The sequence below is a fragment of the Micropterus salmoides genome, unplaced genomic scaffold (genome assembly GCF_014851395.1).
Source record: "Micropterus salmoides isolate LMB-PRFRI ecotype aquatic unplaced genomic scaffold, ASM1485139v1 Ms_hic_scaffold_2, whole genome shotgun sequence".
Lineage (NCBI taxonomy): Eukaryota > Metazoa > Chordata > Actinopteri > Centrarchiformes > Centrarchidae > Micropterus > Micropterus salmoides.
In genome coordinates, this window is record NW_024041150.1 from 19778492 (window position 1) to 19801738 (window position 23247).

The 23247-nt window shown below is 40.7% G+C and overlaps 1 protein-coding gene across 1 annotated transcript in view; it reads right to left on the minus strand.

Annotated features, from left to right (window-relative positions):
* The window catches only part of sema4f (sema domain, immunoglobulin domain (Ig), transmembrane domain (TM) and short cytoplasmic domain, (semaphorin) 4F), a 60824-nt gene that overhangs the window by 36308 nt on the left and 1269 nt on the right, over positions 1-23247 (minus strand).

The window sequence follows — 23247 nt, forward strand, 5'->3', positions numbered from 1 at the left end:
TTAAAGGCAGTTAGAGCATTTTAACACAGAGGGGGAGTGGGGGAGTTAAAGGGTGAGGCACAAGTCAAGGCATACTGTTTATATGAAACATTTAAAGTGAGGCAGGATGAGGGGTGAGACAAAGTTCAACCAGCTAGTAGCCACTGCTTCTGCAACTCTGAGGCCTGCTGGAGCTTCAGTAGGTGATGAGTGGCTATAGGCCACTGTCGGGCAAGGTTTTCCTTTAAATTAACTTCAAAACAAGAGTAATACTTGCGAAATGTTTTCACACCCAATTCTTATACTCACAGACAACAGGAAACAAACTGGATTGAGTTACATGGACTTTTTTTGTGCTGTAGGTGTAAAGTTTACATCGTGATTTAAATGCCCCTGCAGGGTGACACAACCTGTAACGTGGAGGAACAGTTCGAGCTTCAGGGGGCAGTTTTTGGCTCTGCAGAGAGGAAGTATTGTGAGTTGTCCTGCTCGAAACACTTGTCACTCATCTTGTGTGATGTCATCCTGAAACTGCCTCCAGCCTAGAAAAGGAAACCAGGACTCCTAAAACCCATTCAAGTGGTGAGGTGAAAGGGGACAATACGTCTGCAACAAAACCTCAGTGCTGATGTTGATATGTTTGCTTACCTCAAGCTTAGGTTAGAGTTGTTGCCACAACCTCAAGTTAACTGAGAAACACATTGTTTTTGGTTCTTTGTGTTTCTGCCTTTCTTTTTTTTGTTGCAACAAATGAGTTTTGGTCAAACATTTGCAAAATTAAAGGGAAACTCTGTAACTGTACACATAGAGAGCAGTTTAAATGTCACAGAGTTACATTCTCCAAGTGTATAGTTTGAAGAATGTTGGCATTTACTAGACAGGAAGGGTGAATCAAAGAGAAGTTTTGGTTCCATCAGGGGAAATATTTGACAAATAGAATTGACTAAAAGTCAGAATATCTCAGCCTCTGCTGATTTGATTTTAACCCTTCTTTTTCAACTTTGAAGACATATGGTACCTGTTTGGGAAATATGTTTACAACAATATCAAGCATTCACTGTAGTCATTTTGCCAAGATCAATTGTACTTTCATAATGTCCTTCCATTTTTCTTCCAACTGGGTTTCTGGCAGCCGTTTTTCATTAAAAAGATTTCATCAACAATTATTAACTGCTGCAGAGCTGCAACAACAAATCTGGTAGTCCACTGACAGTAAATTAATTGCCAGCTATTGTTTCTTTAAATGTGTCCTCCTGCTTCTCCAATGTGATTTTCTGCTTTTCTTTGTTTTATGCGATTCTAGATTGAATATGGTTTTCAGACTTAAACCAAAGGCTGCAGCTAAAAATCCTGTGTGTGTATTTCAGTAAGTAATGAAACTTAAATGTATATATGTCCTAAATGCAAAGGTATCACTCAAATTATAAAGCCCAGTAATGACACAAATCAATAGATAAACATTATCTCTCGCTCCCTCCCTCGTACCGCTCATTTGATTAATGTCTGACCAGAAATCGATACTCTCCCCTTCCACATGTACAGTAGGAAGAAGAGTAAGGGATTCTCCATTTTGTGTTGGCTCTGCGCATGCTCTGTGTGCACTGCTTCCAGTCTTGGATAAATGTTTGTAAGTTCAAGACAGGAATCTGACAGTGAGGGCTGGAAAATATCACCAGTATTTGTCTCTGACGCCCTTTTCTGCTGTTTGAGATACTAATCTGAGAGACACACACACACATACATTACACTAAATAAATCCTAGTTGCCTGCAGGGACATGATACTGAAGGTTTGACATTTAGAAAATATCAATTGTTGAAAGGACATGAGGAAGACAGAGGCAAACAGCTACACATATACTACACTCACACATACATACGCAGGGATGTCTTATGGGTTTCACCCCTGGAGCAGTGATGCTGTATCCCTAAACACTGCTTTCCCAGAAGCTATTTCCCTCCCCCACACTCAGACCCTGTATACAGTCTGATAGCTATATGCTCATATCTGCCTCTGCATACTTGGCTCTTAGATGACATGAACCATTTTAAAATATTGTATATTAAAGAGTGCTTCCCACCAAATACACTTCACTTTCTCAGCCTCTGCTGCAGCCAGTGTTTCTTTTTAATGAAATACTAGATAAGTAATTAACGTGGAAATATTATGCTGAATTTATGAAGACAACCTGTCAACGAGGGAAATTTGAAATAAAAACCTGTCTTTTTCGCCGCTATTTTGACTGTTTTTACCGAGATTGTAGAGCAAACAATCTGGATTCGCAGTGACGATCATGAATATGAAAAATAAATATCGTACAATAAAGAGGATCAGGTTTGACTGGTGTGAGAGACGGGAAATCAAAAAAGCAAAACAATGGAAGTTGAAAGGCCTGGTTATTTATAACCCATTAGAATTATGGGTGAGCAAATATGTATACTTGGTTCTTCTTACCTTTTTTTATATTTCCCTACGTTGCTTTTATGTTTTATGTAAAGCACTTTGAATTGCCTTGTTGTGCTACACAAATAAACTGCCTTGCCTTGCCCTAATAATACGGCCTGGTTCTCACTGCCTTTATGGTAATTTGAGAGTGTATGGTTTTAGTACATCAGATTTAATCAGGAATGAACACATTTTTTGATACTAAACACAAGCAACCCCACAAGAGATTTGCCTCAATAAAATCCAGTCTAAAATATGATTTAAAAGAGGAACTGGCTGATCAAGGAATAAGTCAAAATACTAAGAATATGACAAAGAACTAAATACCAACTTCTGGTATATTTGATATTTGGTGCTTTGGACAAATTTCGAGTGCAACTCAAAAAGTACACACATACAATTTAAGTAGAACATACAGGTCGCTGCTAATAATTGTAGAATGTAATAAAACATCACCTTTCACATATACCATAACATTGCAGATGATAAGTGAGGTCAATAATATAAAAAATTGGATGTATATGTATATGAGCTGTTGCCACCAAACCCAATATGTACAATATAACACAGGCTTTGTAACGCTATGTTAATACTATACCATTTTGGTCACAGGCTAATGGACTAACAACTATGATTGATAGAGGTTTGCAAATGTTTGCAGGAACATTTATGCTCAGTGTAGATTTATCATGTAGACACAGTACAGTAGCTACACAATAAGAGGCTCAGTTACATCGGGTCCACAGTAGGTGTTGCTTACTGTGCACAGCAGCAGAGTATATTTCCATGGGCTTCGATTAATGTTAATAGATTCCTGACGCATACAGACTGAGGTTAGCATCAACACAGCAGCGCACACACACACACACACGCACACACACACACACACACACACACACACACACACACAACAGCAAGACTAAACACTTGAACACAGTATCTAGTCGTTAATCATGTCAGAGAGGCTGTCTCAATCCATTTATCTATCCCCTCTCTCTCTCTTTCTCTCTCTCTCACACACACACACACACGCACACACAGTGACAAATTGCTGACATGGGTAGAATATTCTGGAGATGAGATTCACAGTCCCACGAGTCCAGCCCCCAAACCTGATTTCATACATCTCTCTCTGTTTTTCTACCTCTCTCGGGTCACACTCTCGCACACACACAGCACACCACACACACACACACACACACACTGTTTGTGCGCATGCATCTTCCATGTGCTGAGGTCTAAAGGTCATTTCCCACGATGCCCCACAGCTCCGGGCTCCTCTGTGACGTCACCGTCACTCTGGGCGACAAAGGGAAATAAAGAGGCAGGGCCTTTCCTTCCTGACCAACCTCTCCAATACAATGGATACACACACACTGTTTTGGGGAGAGCAGGAAAAGCTCTCGCATGGGTTTATGCAAAATCTGTTTGTATGTAAATGTGTGTTTGTCTTCGGTGCTTTATGAACTCCACTCCGCTGTTCATGTTGTGTCATAAATAAGTCATAAATACAAACAAAGAAAACACGCCAGGATCTTCAGAAGGTCAGCTTTGGATTGGTTCCACATGCAACAGGAAGTAGAACTAAATCTGAAGTGCATGTGGCCTTGTGGCTACAGAAACATGTCAGAAAGCTTTTTGTTCAGTTTAATAACCAGACTCTCTTCTTGTGAAAGAGGCGAAGATGCAAAGAAATCTCAGCTCTGGTTAAATATGAAGATGCAAACAAGTTTGGCTGCTCTTCTGTGCTTCTCTTGTAAGTCATTTGATCTGGCTCTTCTGAGAAACCTCATAATAGTGCAGGAGTGCCAGCCTGTACAAGGTCACGCACAAACACACAAATTAAATATATATGCCTCACTGGTTTTTGATTTCACAGATTTTGTATGGCGAATTACCTGCTTTAATTTATTTTTTTTAAAGAAGCACATTAGTTTAAACATTTCAGTGTCTCAGTGCACTCAGAAGCTCTGCATGAAGATGCTGACCACTATAGTTTACAAGATTAAGTGAACTACGAAAAAGGTTGCATTATAAATTAACGTATTTGTAAAATCAGATTTTAACCCAGATTTTATTGGTAAAAATTAACATTTAATCCCCGTTTATTTAAAAGAAACCCAAGTACCACATATCAAAAAGACCAAAAGAAGATTTAACATTAACAAATGACATCCACTATAAGAAGTAAGACTTTCATTCAACAGCTCGTATACATACTGTACATCTGCCTTTAGGCTGTTGTGGAGAACCCGTATCCTCAGGTACTATCCGCCCCCTCAGTCACACCTGCAGGACCTGCTCTACAACATATTGTGTGTTTGTTTGTGTGAGTGTGTGTGTTGCGTAACACTAAAATTGGGGCAGCTCGGGGAGGGTCAATCATCAGCCACAACCTGCCAGCTTGTTGCCGTGCCCAGAAACAAAAAAAAGGAAGAGAGATAGAAGGAGGGAGGCAGACAGTTCATGGCTGTGGTGATACGCGAGCCGTAACGTAGTGTAAGGTTGCTAATTGCATTAGTCTGAGTCTTTTCCTGGAATGCAACTTTTACAGTGACAACATCCTCCATGTGTTTCCTCATATCTGCCCGCTGACTGAACACACATTCTGCAGTGGGATTTGACCTCCTTTTGAAGCATCGACCTCACAAACCTACACCTTCAAGTTCAGCAAGTCTTTGCTAACAATAGACACTGTCCTTTACTGCCTTATCTTTGATTGATGTTTACTTTTAGGTGAATATATGCAGCCATTTATTTCTTGAAAACAAAAGTGTCCTTGAGACAACACTAAATCATCACCTGTTCACTCGATGTAACTACAGGACACATCAGCTGAATATTTAATGCATTTAAAAAAAAAAGTTACATAAATGTTAGAATATAGCTAATTTATTGGAATCTAAGCATGCTGCAGCAGGCTTACTGCTCATTAACCTGTTTTGCATGCTGTCACTATGGTGCCACAGATCACTCATTGTTCTTTCTCTGATTGGGCTGGTGTGTGTGCCCTGCTCCATTTGCACACAGAAGAGTGAGTCAGCACAGTGTAGCATCACAACACAGGTGATTTACGTCTCCTGCAGCTTCCTCCTGCAGCAAAACTACAAGCCATAACTCCAGATGAGCTAAAGGAACTTACTAAACTGCAGCTCAGGGTTTGGGGTGAGCTGGGGAGAAGCTGCAGCCAGGACTTTATAAAGTATTGAAAGGATGAGTCTCATTACATCCTCCCTTAGCCCGGGGAGACGCTGTGCTGGAACAAAAGCTCTGCAGAGCTGCTGTGTCCTTACGTAATCAGCTCTAAAGATCAGTCATTCATGTGTGAGGACAGTGTGTGTGTCGGGGTGGGGAGCAGAAAGACACATACAACAAAATGTGTACTTGGCAATACATTAAAAGGATGCGTACTAAGTGCATGTCTCTCGCTCACACACACACAGAGCAGCATGCTGTAATATGAATGTTGACATGGACAGCACTGGCTTTCACGACACATCTAATTGATGTTGACCTTCCTAATAAAGACAGCAGATCTCTGCTGTCAAAGTAGATAAAAATGAATTCCTTCCTTCTTTCTTTCTGTCACTTTGATCCTCCTCCGAGGAAATAGGTAGTTTCTTAAATCACTATCTCTCTTTCGTCTGCCCTCCCAACAGTGTGACTTTCCTCTCAGCCACCGCTCTCTGTCAGCGCCGGCTCCATCCACTGTGAGCCAGCAGGGGTGGTCGCTCTCATCTAATAAGCCCCTGTCACCCAGATTAATGCCCGCTGATGATAAATCCCCCCTCAGAACAGCTCAAACCAACTGTCTGCTTGATTATGCCCAAAGGGAGAGACAGAGCGGGTCACACAGCAAGAGATCGCGAGAGCGAGGGAGTGAGGGAGTGAGGGAGTGAGGGAGGGAGAGGGGAAAAACTCCTCTTTTCATCTCTCCTCCTCTCAGGCTGCCATCAGTCTACAAGACATGACAGCTCGTCTTGACTTCCTGCCCTTGTTCCACATCTTTCTCCTCTCTAGCCATCTTACTTTCATTTTCTACTGGTGATGAGAAAATGTCCTCTTAGCCTCTCTATTTCTCTCTTTTTCCTCCCACTCTGACCCCTCTTTCCATGGACATGGCCACAAAATTTACAGCTTGGAATAGCTAAGGCTATTCCTTCTTTCATTTTCTGCCTTTCACCTCCTGTACTCCTGTCCTCTTTGCAGTTTTTCTCCTCCTCTAATCCTTAAAACAACTCATCCTGGTGTATGTCAGTGCATATAAAAACCATGTAAAAAAAAAAGCCTGTTTCTGAAGTATAATCACTTTGTATAATCACTTTGGTAGAGATTAATCTTGGTCTCATCAGTCCATAAGATTGTGTTCCAGGACTTTTGCAGCTCATCTCTGTACTTCTTTGCAAATTTTAATCTGGCCTTCTTCTTCCTGCTGATGAGTGGTTTGCATCTTGTGGTGTGGCCTCTATATTTCTGCTCTCTGAGTCTTCTTCCAACAGTGGATTGTGACACCCTCACCCTGCACTGTGGAGGTCGTTGCTGATGTCACTTACTGATGTTTTGGGGGTTTTCTTCACAGCTCTCACCATATTTCTGTCATCAACTACTGCTGTTTTCCTTGGCCGACCTGTTGGACGTCTGTTGCTCAGTACACCAGTAGTTTCTTTCTTTTTCAGGACGTTCCAAATTGTTGTGCTTGCTATGCCCAATGTTTCTCCAGTGGCTCTGGTCGATTTTCCTTCTTTTCTCAGCTTGACAATGGCTTGCTTTTCTCCTATAGACAGCTCTCTGGTCCTCTTGCTGGTTCATCCTCAGGAACAGGAAATCCAGTCTTTATAGGTTTGAACCAAGGATGAAAACTTAGACTAGTCATGCAGAGCTATTTAATGTTTGGACAATCAACCTAAAAGGCAACAGCTGGGCAACAAGAAACATCTGACAGTCACATGTTCAATAGTTTTGCTCACTTGAAAAATGGGTGGGTTCAAACAAAGGGTGGTATGTCCAGAGTTGTTTAACACATCTAGATGTGAATACCAGGAAATGAGAGCTGAAATTCTGAACTCTTGTCTCATACTCATCTTTTGATCTTAAACCCAAATGTCTTCAGTGAACAACAAAAACAAAGGATTTTGCCTTACTGTTCCAATACTTTTGGAGGGGACTGTATTTGTGATAAGCTAAAATCAGTTAAATATCAGCTATGCCGATGTATCAGTCAGGTCCTAATGAAGACAAAACAACAACACAATACAGTGTGTGCTTAAAGAACATCTTCTGTCCAGCAGTAGCAATAACATGAGAACAACTATTTAATTCTTCTGTACCCCCTGCCTTCATAATCACTAAAAGGTTTCAAATCCTCTTGTTGACTGCGGTGGCTCCACAGTATAAAATCCTTACTCACCACTCAAACAATCATCTGGCCGGGCTGATTTGTTTTGTGTGTGTTTGTGTGGAACACGCTTGCATAACACACAAACACGTACAGATGAACAAATACTTTATGCACATTCAAAAGATGAGTGACCCAAAACAAAACCAGTGGAATTCCAGTGGAGCAGCACCGCCCTGTTTAGGTCTATTTATTTGTGCATTACAGCATACTCACGCATACATGTGGTTGCACCTGTATGTAGGAACTTGTGGGAGGGAGGAGCTTCACAGATCCTCCTTCGAAATGATATGAGAGAGAGGTGGTGTTCATTTACAAGTGAAAAACGAGATGGAGGGTAAACGGAGAGAAAGCCCTGGGCAGTTTATTTGTTGTGCCTGCCAGCTTGTGTGGGCATGCAACCATGTGTGCATGCGAGTGTGTGTATACATGAACGCTTATGTGAGGGTGAATTTGGTCATTTTGCTTCAAGAAAGGCAAGATTAACGACCCTGAGCTCATTCCTGGCAAATACTAAGACCAGTGTGTCTGTGTGTGTGTATGTGTGTGTGGCAGAGCTAACAAGGAAAGCTTTGTCCATATAATGGCTTTTAGCTGACTGGGGAAGAACTATTATATAGTGTATATATCAGCATTTATACTGTATATCTTGCACCTTTAAAGAGCAATGATATCAGTGGCATACTTGAAGGACATATAAATATACTGATCTTTAAGCTCATATAAGGACATTTCAGTTGAGTCTAAAATAAAATGTCTGTGTAGCTCAGGCAGACAGTGTCCACTGTGGTTATTTTCATAACATCAGCAGTACTTGTTTGACATCTTTATCAGTGGTTGATAGCTGTAAAGTCGATATAACCGCAGTGACTGTTTCACACACACACACAGATAGACACAGATAGACACAGATAAGTAAAGGCACAAAGACAAAAAAATTGGAGATAAAACACATGAACATGCACTATAATGTGTGTACAGTACAATACATCACACCCCGTGCAAGGTTGAAGGTTAAGTCTATAGTGTGGGCTTATGGCTCCTTTATGTATCCTTCATAAGGACACTTCATACACTGCACTACAGCATGTTTGGCTCATCTGAAGGCACACACACACACACACACACACACACACACACACACACACACACTTTAAGCTTGTCTAAAGCGTTCAACTAAAGTAACAGACGGTAAAAAGGTTAGGAGCGAATAATTGACCAGACCAGGGTGAATTTGGAGCCACCAAGCCACTTAGCCTTATCAACCAACAACTGACACTGATACACACTGCTGTACATCATTAAACTGTTGAAACAGTCTGTTGAAAAAGTCACAGACCTTTGCTACTGAATATTTTTCTGCAGTGTGGGATTGTGGATGCGTGAATATTAACGCACTGCAATGATTGCCATTATTTTCCTTGCCTTTAGCTGCCACATACTCACAGAATTTGACCTTTACAGTTTAAACAATACATTGCACCTGACAACAACGATGACATGCAAAAACTCATTCATAATGCAAAGCAGTCAGGCTGACTAAAATAAACTAACCTAGGATGTTGAAACATCCAGACAACATATAATAAAGAAACAGAACCGGTGAACAGTCTGGAACCAAAGAGACGGGGAACTGAACCTCATCTCACTTTCTTAATATTTTAAGGAGGCCAACGTGACCTCACTGTCTCAGCACCAAAGTAATGCATTACTATAATCAGATTACTTTCGTCTGTAACGCAGTAGTGTAACGCATTACTGTTGATAACTTCACTAATTTCTCATTTATTTATTTAAGGACAGTGCACATTAATCAACATTTCTGTAAATGTGCCAGTGTTAGCCAGCAGGCTAATTTTCAACTGTAGTCCATTGGCAAGATGTTATACTAGGCACATAATGGCTTAAAAGAAACAAAAAAAACCCACATTAAATCACACAGCAATTGATATACAACAATAAAACATAATGCCATAGCACTGGCTCCATTAAAACATAACATCATAAAACATATAACATATAACCATACAGCCATACAACTGTTAGGGCATTAATAAAGTTACCATCTAACCATCTATCTAGCATACATATACCAAAATCACATTACAATTACTAATAACAAAATAATGACATTACTTAGTTAAATGTTCTTTAACTATCTGCATAACAGGAGGAGAAAAAAATAAATCAAACATCCCTTTTCGTGCATGTTTGCGTAACACTTTTCCGACCTCACTTTTGACTTTAGCGCCAGTTCATGAGGAAACAGAAATGGCAGAGCAGCCAAGATGTCTTTCGAGGGGTGGAGGTATTCTCATTACTTCATATTGTTTCATATTTGCACTAGATGGTTGGAAGGACAACCTATTTTAAGTTATGCTGTATTGTAATGAAATTCATTATTTAAAAAATTAATGTTTCCAATGAAATTTCTAGTTAAAGTTCTAAGCAATATAGTACTGTACTCTAGCCTTGTTCTTCTCTTGACAAATGTTGGGCTGACGTTCACAACGTTGTTGTCAGCTTTGTAATATTAAAGAGAATAAAAGAGAGATCCTGTGTATGTCCTCATTGTAATAAGGGTTTGTGTTGATCTGAGCATATATGAGGTGTAACTTTATATTGTTGTGCATCGCGGGTGACCTTTAGCAGGCATTTTAGCCTCTAGTATCTAACTCTTCACACTATAAATAGTGTTGTAATTGACACTTACAGGGGTCATTAATGGAACTGCGCCTATAAAACTAAATAAGCGCAGCACTTGTTATATGCCAGTTTTTTTCACTTTGAATTGTCATCACTACCACCGACAGTATGTACTTTGTGTGAGTGTCAAAAAATCCTTCGACGAGTAACAACAGAGGACTTGTAGTTTTAAAATCTACATACACAGATGTTTTGTAGTTCACAATCCTGTTATACGGCACAGTACCATACAAAGCGTTGCTCATTATTGTGTGTTGGGGAGATTGTTTTCACAGGTAGGTACATAACAGGTCCCTGGGTCTTATCAGCCTCATCAGCCTTATCATAACGGAGCGAGTCTACCAGGCTAACAGCAATGCCTACTGTTGCGTGTTTTCTGACGTATATAACTAGATCACATGACTAAGCTATTCTGACCTCCTATTCTCTTTCACACACACGCACATAAACACACTTCCTGTGCTCAAAAGCAAACAGCAGGTCCTGCCAGCGCAAAGCTGGATGTGACAATCACAAGCAGTACATTAAGACCTCATCAGTGGTTCTTAAAGTAGCCACCTACCAAGTGCATAATGTCATCAAACTACAGGCACACAAACACACACACAATCCTTAGACAAACTCATTATAAGTAATTCACATTAGGTCCCAAACTGCAAGCTAATTCCCTCTTAAGCACACACACACACACACACACTTGTGCACAGTTTGACCTAACCCATATGTTTGAGTGGGATAAGTGCCCATCACCTCTTAATGTCTTTAATGCATTAAGTCCTTTTTTACAATTCCGTATTAGTGCATAGCCAGGCTCTACACAATAGCACACAAACCCCGCCCACACACAAACACACACAAACAAACAATCCCATTAACAGATTGATGTCCATCAATACCTGTTAGCTCAGTGGCTGAAGGCCTACATGAACTACATTTAAATGGATGCAGGCATTTGTTCAAGCTCCTGTTCTGAAGGATTAAAGTGAACAGGCAGACTGAGGAAGTATTTCAACAGTGACGACGATGTAATGGAAACAGATGATCTCAGCCAGGAAGCATTTTATATAATATGTGTACAGGCAGATATTTTGCCTTGTAGAGACAAAAAGCAGGTTATACTTTATATATTCTTATCTACAACTTATCTGGTGATTGATTTTTTCAATTAATTGATTGTAATAGTCTAATAGTTTAGTCAATAAAATAGTAATAAACTTAAAAAGGTTTCCTAACATTTAAAAACTCAAAGTATGTATGTATGCAAATCTGGAAATGCATGCATTTGGCATTGTAGCTTAATAAATTACTTAAAGGATTAACTGATTATCAAAATTGTTGACAATTAATTTCCCTTATATGCAAGACAATTAAATGCATAAATCGTTTCAGCACTAGAGTTTACATCCAAACAGTAAACTAATCAGCAAGTCTTGTTTTAATCCAAATCTTTATGCTAACAAACTTTTGCATTTTGCAGCATTTACATGATTGTGCAGCAGGATTTTGTTTACTTGTTTTATACAGATACATGGTTTTCATAGAATTTTTCACTGATTTACACAAAGCATAAACATGGGTTTGGATTACTTCAATTTTATGAAACAATATGAAATGTTTTACTGTGCATTTGTGTGTGTACATACATACCCACATGCATTTATATACGTTTCCTCTGTGCCTTTGTAACATATTAGGCAGCATGATATTAATCCAATCTGGACTGCCGGGATCTAATTTCGATTCTGCCCCATGTGGATAAAGGGGCCTTTAAATAAAAGCACTTAAGCTGATGAGATCGGCCAAGACGCTGTGATGTCATGCTGCCATCTGACTGGACACTCTGCGGTATGATGTCACATTGGAAACCTATAACTTTAAATCTCAATTGGATCAGTGTCCTGCAGTTTTATAATGGAATTGTTTTAAACTGTGTCGGAGTTCACAGGTCAAACGCTGTATTAAAACTTTGGATATGATGAATGCCTTTTCCTATGGATACAGTACTGTATATTCCAATTATTTTAAGTCAGCGAACCCAACAAGTACTATGCTTTCTATCATTTTTGTTGTTTGTCTGTACTTTCCTCCATTCAAACAAATGCTCAGTCAGCGTGTTCTTACTGTGATGTCACCGCCTCCGCCTGTGAAGCGGCTGTGTAGTGCTTTGTAATCGACATGCTTTCTAGATCAGCGTGATAATGCGTTTAGGAGTTTTTTTCCAGCATTAGTGATGTGACACACACACACACACACACACACACACATACACAACCACACATTTTAAGGCAGCAAGTCTTCCATTGTAATGTTGAGCTAAAAGATGAAAGTATGGTGTCTGTCTGGCTCTAAAGACCCTCTCTCTCTTTCTGTATTCTCCCTGGACACACACACACTCACACGCGCGCAAAAAAAAATACACATAACAGGCACAGCAGACACCTCAATTATGATAATGTGGATCAGCATTAATGTATCCTTACAGCACGGCTGGCTTTCAACAATGTGTGTGTGTGTGTGTGTGTGTGTGTGTGTGTCCCAGACAGCAGGAGAGGAGGGGCAGCTACTGTATCTCATTTAACACAGGTTACTCCCGCCAGGAAAGCAAAATGTTGAGGCCTTCAGCATTTCTACCTTCTAACACACACACACACACAAGAAGATAACGACATATACACAAACAGACTTACACAGACGGTTAAAAACAAAGTTTTTCATGAATGCAACAAAGGAAAAGATAGAAAAACAGAAAGATAAGAGGATTCAGGGAAATGCTGAAGCTAGTGTCTGCTGAGGGAAAGAACAAGCAAGACAAAGAAAGGGACAAAGTAAGAGACACTAAAATAAGCCTATCTGTGCGTCTCAACAGTCCAGATGGATTGGAATTTGGGCAGAAGAAACTCAAATTACACAATCTAAACAATGTAAAACATTCAAAATGCATCATAATTCACAGGCAAAGAATATGCAGAAGTGCAATAATGGCCCACTAACTTGGCAGTCTTGTGAATAGCTCATGTGAATAACCAGACTATTCAGAAAACATGCACAAAATGAGCAGAAAGCGCACTTTATCTACCTACACACCTCCTTGAATAAAAAGTATAAACTCTACTCATTTGTCTGAACGAGCGATACCAACAGCATTGGTAATGTGACTGCATGTGCACCACATACAGTCACATAAGTGGAGGACAAGTATTATTTGAGAAAACCACTACCGGTCAGGCCTCAACAACTGCTCCTCTTGAAAAGGTGTCTCCCCTCTCTCACCTCCTCCACAGCTCAGTCATCACAGCCCTGCAGCTTCTTCCTCCTCCTTCTCTTCATCTGAGCCCCCCATCCCCACCCACCTCCTTCGTCCTCCTCTCCCAGACTCCTTCCCTCCCTGTAATTACCACCTCAGACTCCAATTAAAAGAAACCACAATAGAGAGAGCAGAGGAGGGAGACCGAGGGGCGGTGAAGGAAAGAGAGAGGGGACGAAGGAGAGAGAGATGGGGGGGGGGGATTTAATGAGAGGTTTGTCTACACACACACACACTCATATACATAAATACATACAATCCAAAATTAGTAGCATATGCAGGTAATACAACATTTCAATGTTAGAGAAAGATTTAAAAAGGTGTGTGTGTGTGTGTGTGTGTGTGTGTGTGTGTGTGTGTGTGTGAGAGAGAGGGGCTGCTTTTCCTTTGTCTTTTACTCCAGCCAGTTTCCTGCCATTAATGTTCCCAGTACTCTGCCTTCCTTAACTGCACACACACACACACCAACACACACACACACGCGCACACCAAATTGAAAAAAGAGAGATGCAGAAGGTCGCTATGCAGAAAGAAGAGGATAAAAAAACTAAAGACGACAACAAGTCATGGAGTCAACGTTGAGAGAGAGAATACAACACAGTCAATATTTGCTTTTAAAACTGACAAATGTACACACACACACACACACACAGCTCTCTTTTCCTGTCTCCTCTGGTGATTTGAATACTATACTTCCTTTTGCCCTTTCGTCCTAGACACACACACAAACACGCACACACTTCATCTCACCACACTTGTTTTTGGTCAGTGATCTCTGGCAGCCACATATGAAGCTACATGAGCAGCGTGTTGTCGTCTCAGGGTTTGTGTCAGCAGAGGTTGTTTAAAAGCTGGACACCTCTTTTTGTGGTGAAACTCCTCACACCAGCGCTGCATTGGCAGTAAGGAGCAGTCAGCTTATTCCAGATTTGTGCCTGTTGGCATTTTTTACCCTCAGTGACAGTTGGAAGCTTGAAGAAGCCACCGTGTGCAGACTGCTGAGTTTGAGTGCAGAGGAAATGTCTTGTAAATTCCAGTTTTATTGCTTTCTTACAGCAGTGAGAGTGCTTTCGTGCAAACTCACCAAATAAAAGTATAGAATGATGGGGAGAGGCCCTGTAGAATATTAACCACAGTACACAAAAGTATTGAAAACGGTATTTTCTGTGATAAAAATTAGGAAAACTTTTTTTTTGGTCCAATTCAACCTATTTCCAGACATTGCATAATTAAATTCTGCTTTCATTAATATGGATGTGTCATTGTTAATACCACAGTGATCGATATACTGTAATACTGTATTACAAACTTTCATTTTTTGCAAACTCAAAATGTATTGCTTTAAAATTCTTGTTTATATTTCGATGAAAAGCTTAAATGAGGACAGTTGTGGGGCTATGGCCGCTACAGATACCATGTGGAGACTGCAGGAAATGTGATTGGTCAGCACGGGCTGCTTGTGCGGGCTGCTTTCTCCTACATGTTTCTAATGCAGGTGGAGGTTGTTGATAGTGAATACAACATTAAGGAAGCTGAAGGATACTCAGTAAGCTGCTGCTTTTCAGTAACAACAAGCAACTAGCAAAGCCATCTCCACTGCAAACATGGCGATTGCATGGCAGTCATCTTAAAATTTAAAAGTTACCTGATGTATGTGCATAGCACACTGTCACTTTATATCACAAAGAAAATGAAAAAATGCAAACACAGTTACTGTGGGGAATATGATTAAAGCATTATAAGGCTCGGTCATGCATCTGTATGTATTACCAGCTGGGAAGACTTAAGAGTTGCACTTAAGAGTTCCATATTCCTATTAATTTGGATTTAATCAAATGACATACATGGAGTATTCCAGCATGGTAAATCTGTACAAAATGCACAGAGACTTGGAAGAAATTGAAGTTTAATAGGTCGGCAGCTAATATTTGCCCCGTGTCCCTCTAGCAGTTAAATCTGGCCATGTCTGAATTCAAAGGTCAGTTTTTCTAAAGTGCCAAATTATAAGCAGAGTGTGTGAAGCACACGCACATCTAGCTTCGCATATACGTGCTATTATTAAGACAATTAAAATACATTGCTTTTCTACTACCATCCATATCTTTTTAGATTAGGTTATTAGCCAGAGTAAATATATGGGACACACCAGTAACACACAACAAACAAGCCTCTCTAAAATGCCTTTTCTCAGAACTGAACCATCAGGTTTAACTGGTTTACAGTTGTAAACAATGAACGAATTCTTTGGTCCAACTGGTCTCCAAAGAAAATTTAAATGCACCACACATATGTAGTTGCATATGTAGCTGTGGTATTTAGTGAATTTACAGTACAACAAAACTGGTAAAGCAAGTGCATATGTTCATACACACTCACGCACACCACAGGGTGTTTTGCATGTCACGCAGAGCAAGTTACCACTCCTGCTATGATCAAGGTAACACACCTGGTCATAAATTTAGCACAGCGACTCCTGTCTGGAACACACACACACACACAAACTAGTAGTCTTCAAAGAGAATCTGAGTAATGGATCTATTCAATAAAAAGGAGAAACTGATAAGGCTGCTCGAGTCTACTGTGTGTGTGTTTGTGTGTGTGTGTGTGTCGAGCGTTTGTGTGTCTGTATAATGAACCAAGATATCTATTTCCTCTCTGTATATTGTGGTCGTTTTCGTTTTGGCAGCCTAGTAAATCAAACCACCTCTCTGCACTCCTTCTCTCTCACTCTTTTTGTGTATGTGTGTGTTTTTTGGCAGTCTTGGTTGGCACACAACCACGAGGCCCATTTTTTCCTTACATACACACACACACGCACACACACTCACACAAAGACAGCCTGACAGTAAGGGCTACCCTGCTGTTCCTACTTTGTGTTTATTGATTGTTAGTGTCTTCCGCTGCAGAGAGAGTTTCTTTGGGAATATTGGCTGTGTGTGTGTGTGTGTGTGTGTGTGTGTGTGTGTGTGTTTCCTTCCCCTCTCACACTCCTCCCTTTGCCTTAATGCTGACACAGGTCCTGTATAAAGAGCAACATGTAGACTTGAGGCATTGACCTAAAATGTAAACACATCAATCTCAATCCCTTCAATTTTGAATCAGTTATTCATGAAATCCAAACTTATTTTATGTATTGCAAATGAAGTTTAAAGTTTCAGGATAAAAAGTGATTTCCGCAAAGACACACATAGGTCGAGCGTGCCTTCACGTTCCAGTCTTTCCTTTAATAGACGCACTCACTGACCTGAAGACACACCCGCGCATCCCGATACACAGACTGATTGACAAGCCAATCGACTAATGACTTTTGTTGATTCCAGACTTGCAATCAGTCTCAGTAAATAGCCACCAACTCTCTGAGGAGCTTCTCATTGTGACTGCAGAGCGCGTGTGTGACCTTGAAAAAGCTAAAAGGTTAAGTGCATGCTGTCCGTGCCTCAACGTGAACAGGGTGACCATTCGTGACCTCTGGCCTTATCTTAAGCCTGTGACGCCCATCACCTCCTGTCTGTCTGGTTGGTTTTGTCCTGGACGAGACGGATCAATTAGATTCTCTTTCTCTCTGTCTTATTTCATCAATAACTATTCGTTTCTGTCTCTTTTCCCAAAGCTTTCCCAAAAAAAGTTTTCTTTTTCAGATTTTCCCTTAGATGTAACCCTCTCCTCTCCAACTTTTCACTTTTGTTTTCTTGGGTCATTTCATCACAACGTCAACATTCAACATTGTCTTCGTCCCTTCTCGATCTCCTTTAGGTCACCTTGAGTTGATGAACAATAAAATCAATACTGATTGATGATGACGATGCTTCTCAGACAATTCTCAAACTCTTTCCAGATTTCATAACATGAAGTAAAGTTTTAACGCCTCTGGGTTTGTCCAGGTTTGATTAAAATTCGAACAAAGCTTCATTTTAACTTGAAATTATATAGAACAAAGGGTGGGAGAAAATTAAACTCTTAAGCTTAAGTGAAGCCTACGTGTCTAAATGCTAAAAACTGTTCTCCGTCCATTATAATTGGTTTCAGCATGCTCTGTATCAGATGGGATTTTCACGCAACAGAGGGCTTGAGGGGAAGGAGATGAGGACAGAAAGCAGGTGTGAATTCCAATGAGTTGATGATAGATGCTACATGAACTGTGCACTGAAATCATTTCTTCTAAAGCCCTCTGCAGGTAATACACACTGAATGATCAACACTCTATTGCGCTAAACCCTTAACTAAAATAAAGTTTACACACTAAACTAAAAACTTTTATTCCAGAAAGTGTGCAGAAGCTGTGTTTCACCTCATGACACAGCACATTTCACAAGACTTTTATGAACGAGGGTGTGGAAACAAGGAAGGAGAAATGAATGAATGAAGGAGAATTCCACCTACACAATCAGCCTACCATGTTGTTGACCTTCAAGTTGTGTTTAAACTGCTCACAGCGGTCACACTAGGTGAGGCAGGACGGGTCAGAGCAAGAGACGCAGAATTAGGGTTGAGTGAAATAGCCATCAAGAATCCCAATCATGAAATCCTCCCGGGAATGCAACACAGGGAATCTGCGTCGAGTGTGTACGTGCGTGTGTGTGTGTGTGTGTGGACTTTGACATCTGACTCGGTTTGACCTTTACGCTGACAGGCTCCAGTCACAGGAGTGCCTGTGTGGGCTGACCATTCACAAACTACGTGGGAGAGTGCATGAACAACTATGTACGTGTACACCACTAATGTAATTCTGAGACTCAGAGATTCATAGAGAGAGCATTATGAGTAAAAGCGCAAGAAGAAGTTAATGAACTTTGCTGATGAATGTAATGAGTGAGAGAATATTTTCTGTAGGTGGCCAACGACAGCTGAGAATTTTCTCCTCTCATCCTTCTTTCATTCACTTCCTCTCCGTCATACCCACATTTTCTGGCTAAATATTTCACTCATTTTTTGCCATATTATTTCCATATTTTTCACAAATGTTATGTTACCAACGCTGAACAAGTCATACTAATATTGGGTTCTTGAATGTATAATAAAAAAACCTACCTGTTAACACCTGGTTGTTGCCTTGTTTTTGTTAGAGGCTTTAGCTTAGTTTGAGGTTTAGCTTTAGCGTTAACTTTAGCGTTAGCCTTGTCGTCTCTTTTTCTCTGAGCTTAGCGTCAAAGAAAAAGAAGAAAAGGGGGGATTTGGATGATGAACAGAAAAGACAAGCGAATGAAAGAAAACGAGCATTAGCAGAAGGAGAAAATAAAACAGATGTGGCTAGAGAGAGAATAAGTAGCAACACAAAGAGATGCTAAGCCAAACAGAGGTATAGATAGGAGAGCAGGTTTTAAAATGCCACAGCCTTCCATTATGCACTGAGGCTACAGCCAGCAAAGAGCTAGAGCTTATCAGACAAAACTGAAAGAAGCGCCAAAAGCATTTATCTTCCCTTTCTCCATTCCCGTGGTACCACTCAACTCCACCAGGCCCCATCAACTACACTTAGAAGAAAGCGGGGGATGAGGGCTTGAAAAGACTGGCAAAGAAACAGAGAGAGAGAACGGGACACAGCGATGAGAAAAGGAAAGAGTGTTCTCTTGTCTTTGGATAACCACTTCACATTCCCTGGTGGGAGACAACAATGCAGCCTCAACCCAAACACATAATCTACTGCAGTCCACATGTATTCTCACAGGCAAAACCCTGTTCAGACAGTTTAGTGGTTGCACTCTTCCTGGCATAATCCCAAGGCATTTCTCTGATATGAAAATATGCAGTGATGACAAAAATGAGCCTGACCTTCCCTCCAAACAAGACATCTCTGACCAAATAAAAAGCCTGAATAAAAGCCCCATTTCAATCAATATTAAGCATAACTTGCCTTCGTTACACTGTAACCACACAGGGTAATAAGAACTAGTCTATAGATTCTGAATGAAACAAAGCATATGATCACTCTGTTAAAACTAAATTCACACATATTTATGAAATAGAAAAAGTGACAACTGTTTAAGCCATCATCTGCTTGCAAAATTTATCATGAGGTGCTTCAGGCTTACCATGAGCTAAACAGATTCCCGAAGGAAACCCTGATTAATACTTCATCTGAAATCTATTCTCTTCTGACTTCTGTCCTTACTTTGTTAAATACTGACAGAGCTAAAGATGAATCAATCAGATGAATATTAAATACACAGACCCCTCTAGTGATACAGCACAAAAGGTAGAACCACTAGAGGAGCAACCAAGAACATTCAGCTGAACTGTAATTCCTTGAATTCATCTAAGTTTGACAGCCAAAACCGTTGGCAGCTGCGGCACTTTTTACACTTGTCACTTATTATCTGTTGGATGCTTCCTCGTTTTGTCACTAGTGTTTCAGCTGGCAAGTAAAATTCACGAGAGGCACAGACCAGGCCAGACGCGTCTCTAGCCCCAGCATGTTGTGAAATCAAGGTGCTAACTGTATTTTCCAGCCTGCTTTGATTATTCTTTGTTACACGGGGCTCCCATCCATCCACCCACACACACACACACACACACTAGCCAAGTGCAAATGTTGGCATGAAATCAGAAAACTACAATAGAGTAATAAATCTTGAAAGCTACTGGAGTGAGACACGTTTGAATGGAGATTCTGTTAAGCTCCTGTTGACTAAAAACAAAGGGAAAGTATAGTTTTGGTGAGCAGGCAGGCTAACTGATCTCCTAGCCAAGCAGGTGGTACAGTAGATGGACACTGGGTGGCCTTATGAGCGACATAATGCTTATGTACCTGCATAGTTTCCAACTAAACAAGCCAATCAAATTAGACGTAGCTCCTCCCTCCCTCACTGTAAATGGACCCTGATCCATGCAGTCGGTGCACCATTGGTAGCGCTCCCTTGTGTGCCGACACCCTAATGAGTTTCATGTGAGGGGCATTAAAAGGGCTGCGGTGAAACTGAACGGAGCTTGCAGAGGGGCACTCTCTGATCCAGACACACACACACAGAAATGAAATGTAAAGCCAAGGGGAGTTTTGTTTAATATTTAAATGCAGTCCCATTTAATCATTATTTCCATTTCTATAGACATTACAGAAATTATATCAGCACTCTTGTACGGCCTAAAATAAACATTAAGGTGTTCTTCACTAAAATATCTAGATATAGGTTGTTTACTTTATTATTTCATGTGTTCTGCCATTGCTGAGCCACATGCAAAATATTTTTGTAAAAACACAATTATGATGAACTGCAGAGGCTTCTTTGTGATTTCCATAAATGAAAATCACACACTCTGATGGTAACTCCATTATGCTGTGGGTAATTTCAGCCAAGTAGTTTTATGACTTTCCCCCAAACCCTTAACCAGAGAGTTGGAACAATTCCACATCAGCCTAATTAGCCGACCTCACTATTTCATATTACGTCTTACATGTGCACCAGACACAAGTACCACAGCAGCAATGAGCCAGTGAAAATATTTGTGATGCAAGACAGATGGATCATATGGACCAAATGGAATTCCAAAAAATTTAATTTATCTTTACTAGTGTTTAATTGTCATTACACACCAGTAAATACAATATATTGATGAATGGAATGGAGAGACATATTTGCTGTTCTTAAATTTACATTAACATTCATCTTTAAGTACAGCTGAGGCTGGCAGAAATTCAGTATTTATGTTTTAGAGATACCCCTGTCGTAAACTGAGACAATCACCAACCTCGCCAGAATTCATCCTCTTGTGAGCATACATGTCCGACAGTGTCTATACCTTACGTGCTTTATATGTGCATCTGAAGGCAGGGCGCATTGGCTTCAACACGCAGCTTATGCACCTTGTCTTGGGATATAACTTTTCATGCAAACCAAGCTTAACACACAGAGACGAACACACACGCATCACCTGACAATTTTCTCACAACAACTACACTGCCTTGCATAAGAGTCTCTTTCTTCCGTTATCATAAGACGCATGCACACACAGCAAGTACACAGACGTGGACACACACCCTGGTGAGGGTGCTTTCAACTCTGCAAGAGTGAAATGTTGTTGTGCCCTCCAAGATAAGAGGCGTGCATCTTTGCACTTAGCAGGCGACCTTTGATGTATCTGATTTAACTGCAGCGAAAAACAGAAAAACAGGGGTGCAGAAACACTGGTGTATTTCTAAATCTACAACTGTTTTGTGAAAATAAGAAGACAGCTCTGTGGGGCATCATATCGCTCTCTCTCTCTCATTGCTGTTTGTTGGCAACTGTATTTATTGTGAAGCCAGCGTTCCACAGGCTACAGTTGCATAATGACACACAGAGACAGGGAGCTAACTTACAGACACTGTCTTCATTCAGAAAATGAGCCTGAATCAACAGTCAGCAGTGACCAGGAATTTAGATGCAGGTCAATCACAGATTGGACATACAAAAGGGTTAAAGCACAGTAAGATCTGCTGCAGAGAGCAGTGGTGGGTCAGGTGACTGGAGTACAGGCGGGTCAATGGACACACAGTGACGCAATCTCTAAATCTTTTCCTCCTTGCTGCATCTGGGTGTAAACACCATCACAGGTTAGAGAGAGGGGGGAAAGGCCAAGAGCAAATCACGAAACACAAAATAATGAGAAGGGAATGAAAGAGGAAAATACAGGAGGCAAAATAACAGGGTCAAATGGAGAGATAGCACAAACAGAGTTAATACTCTGAGAACACATTCAAAACATGGACAAATGAAGACATAGGCACACTCAAGTAGCAGCCTGCAATCCAATCTCCAAAGGGACACAAAATAGCTCTGTATGAGTATTGCCCCATAAGCTTCTTATTATTTTGTTGTGATGGATGCCTCATCTCACTTTGTGTTTTCCATTTTAACTGTCAGTCAGTTTCTAGAAAACAGGAAGGCTAGTGAGTCTGTGCTGCTGACCCCGACACTCCCAGGACAAAGGGGGAGCTTGTTAGAGAGCTGGGCTTGTCTTCTATTCACTCTTACAGCTAGCCGAATCTGGGTCTGGTTCTCTTTTGCCCTTCATTATTTTCCCACTAAAACTTTTTGAATATGGTTGTGAATGTGATGCACACAGTCTCTTTTCAAGAAAACTAAGGACCATTTTGGGGTCATTGTGGAGATCCACAGTCGGAAACCTTTTCAAGCCCCTGCATCCACTCTAGTGAAGTGTCCCTCAGCAAAGATGCTGAATCACTGCCAGCTTTACAGAGCCACTGATCCTGACCTCAGCCTTCTCGGGATGAAAAGACAAATTCCCCACATGCATCAATCCCTCCAGCGGGAAGCGCATTTAACTGAACTGTCCCTTTAAGTTTGAAAGCTGCTACGTGTCTGGATGACCCGACAGCCCAGTGTTAATGCCCAGTCAGTGCACTTGTTGTTGGCGTTGAGCAGAACAAGTCTGGCACCTGCATGCTTCGCCAGCATCACCATTTATCAAAGCTGAATAAAGGC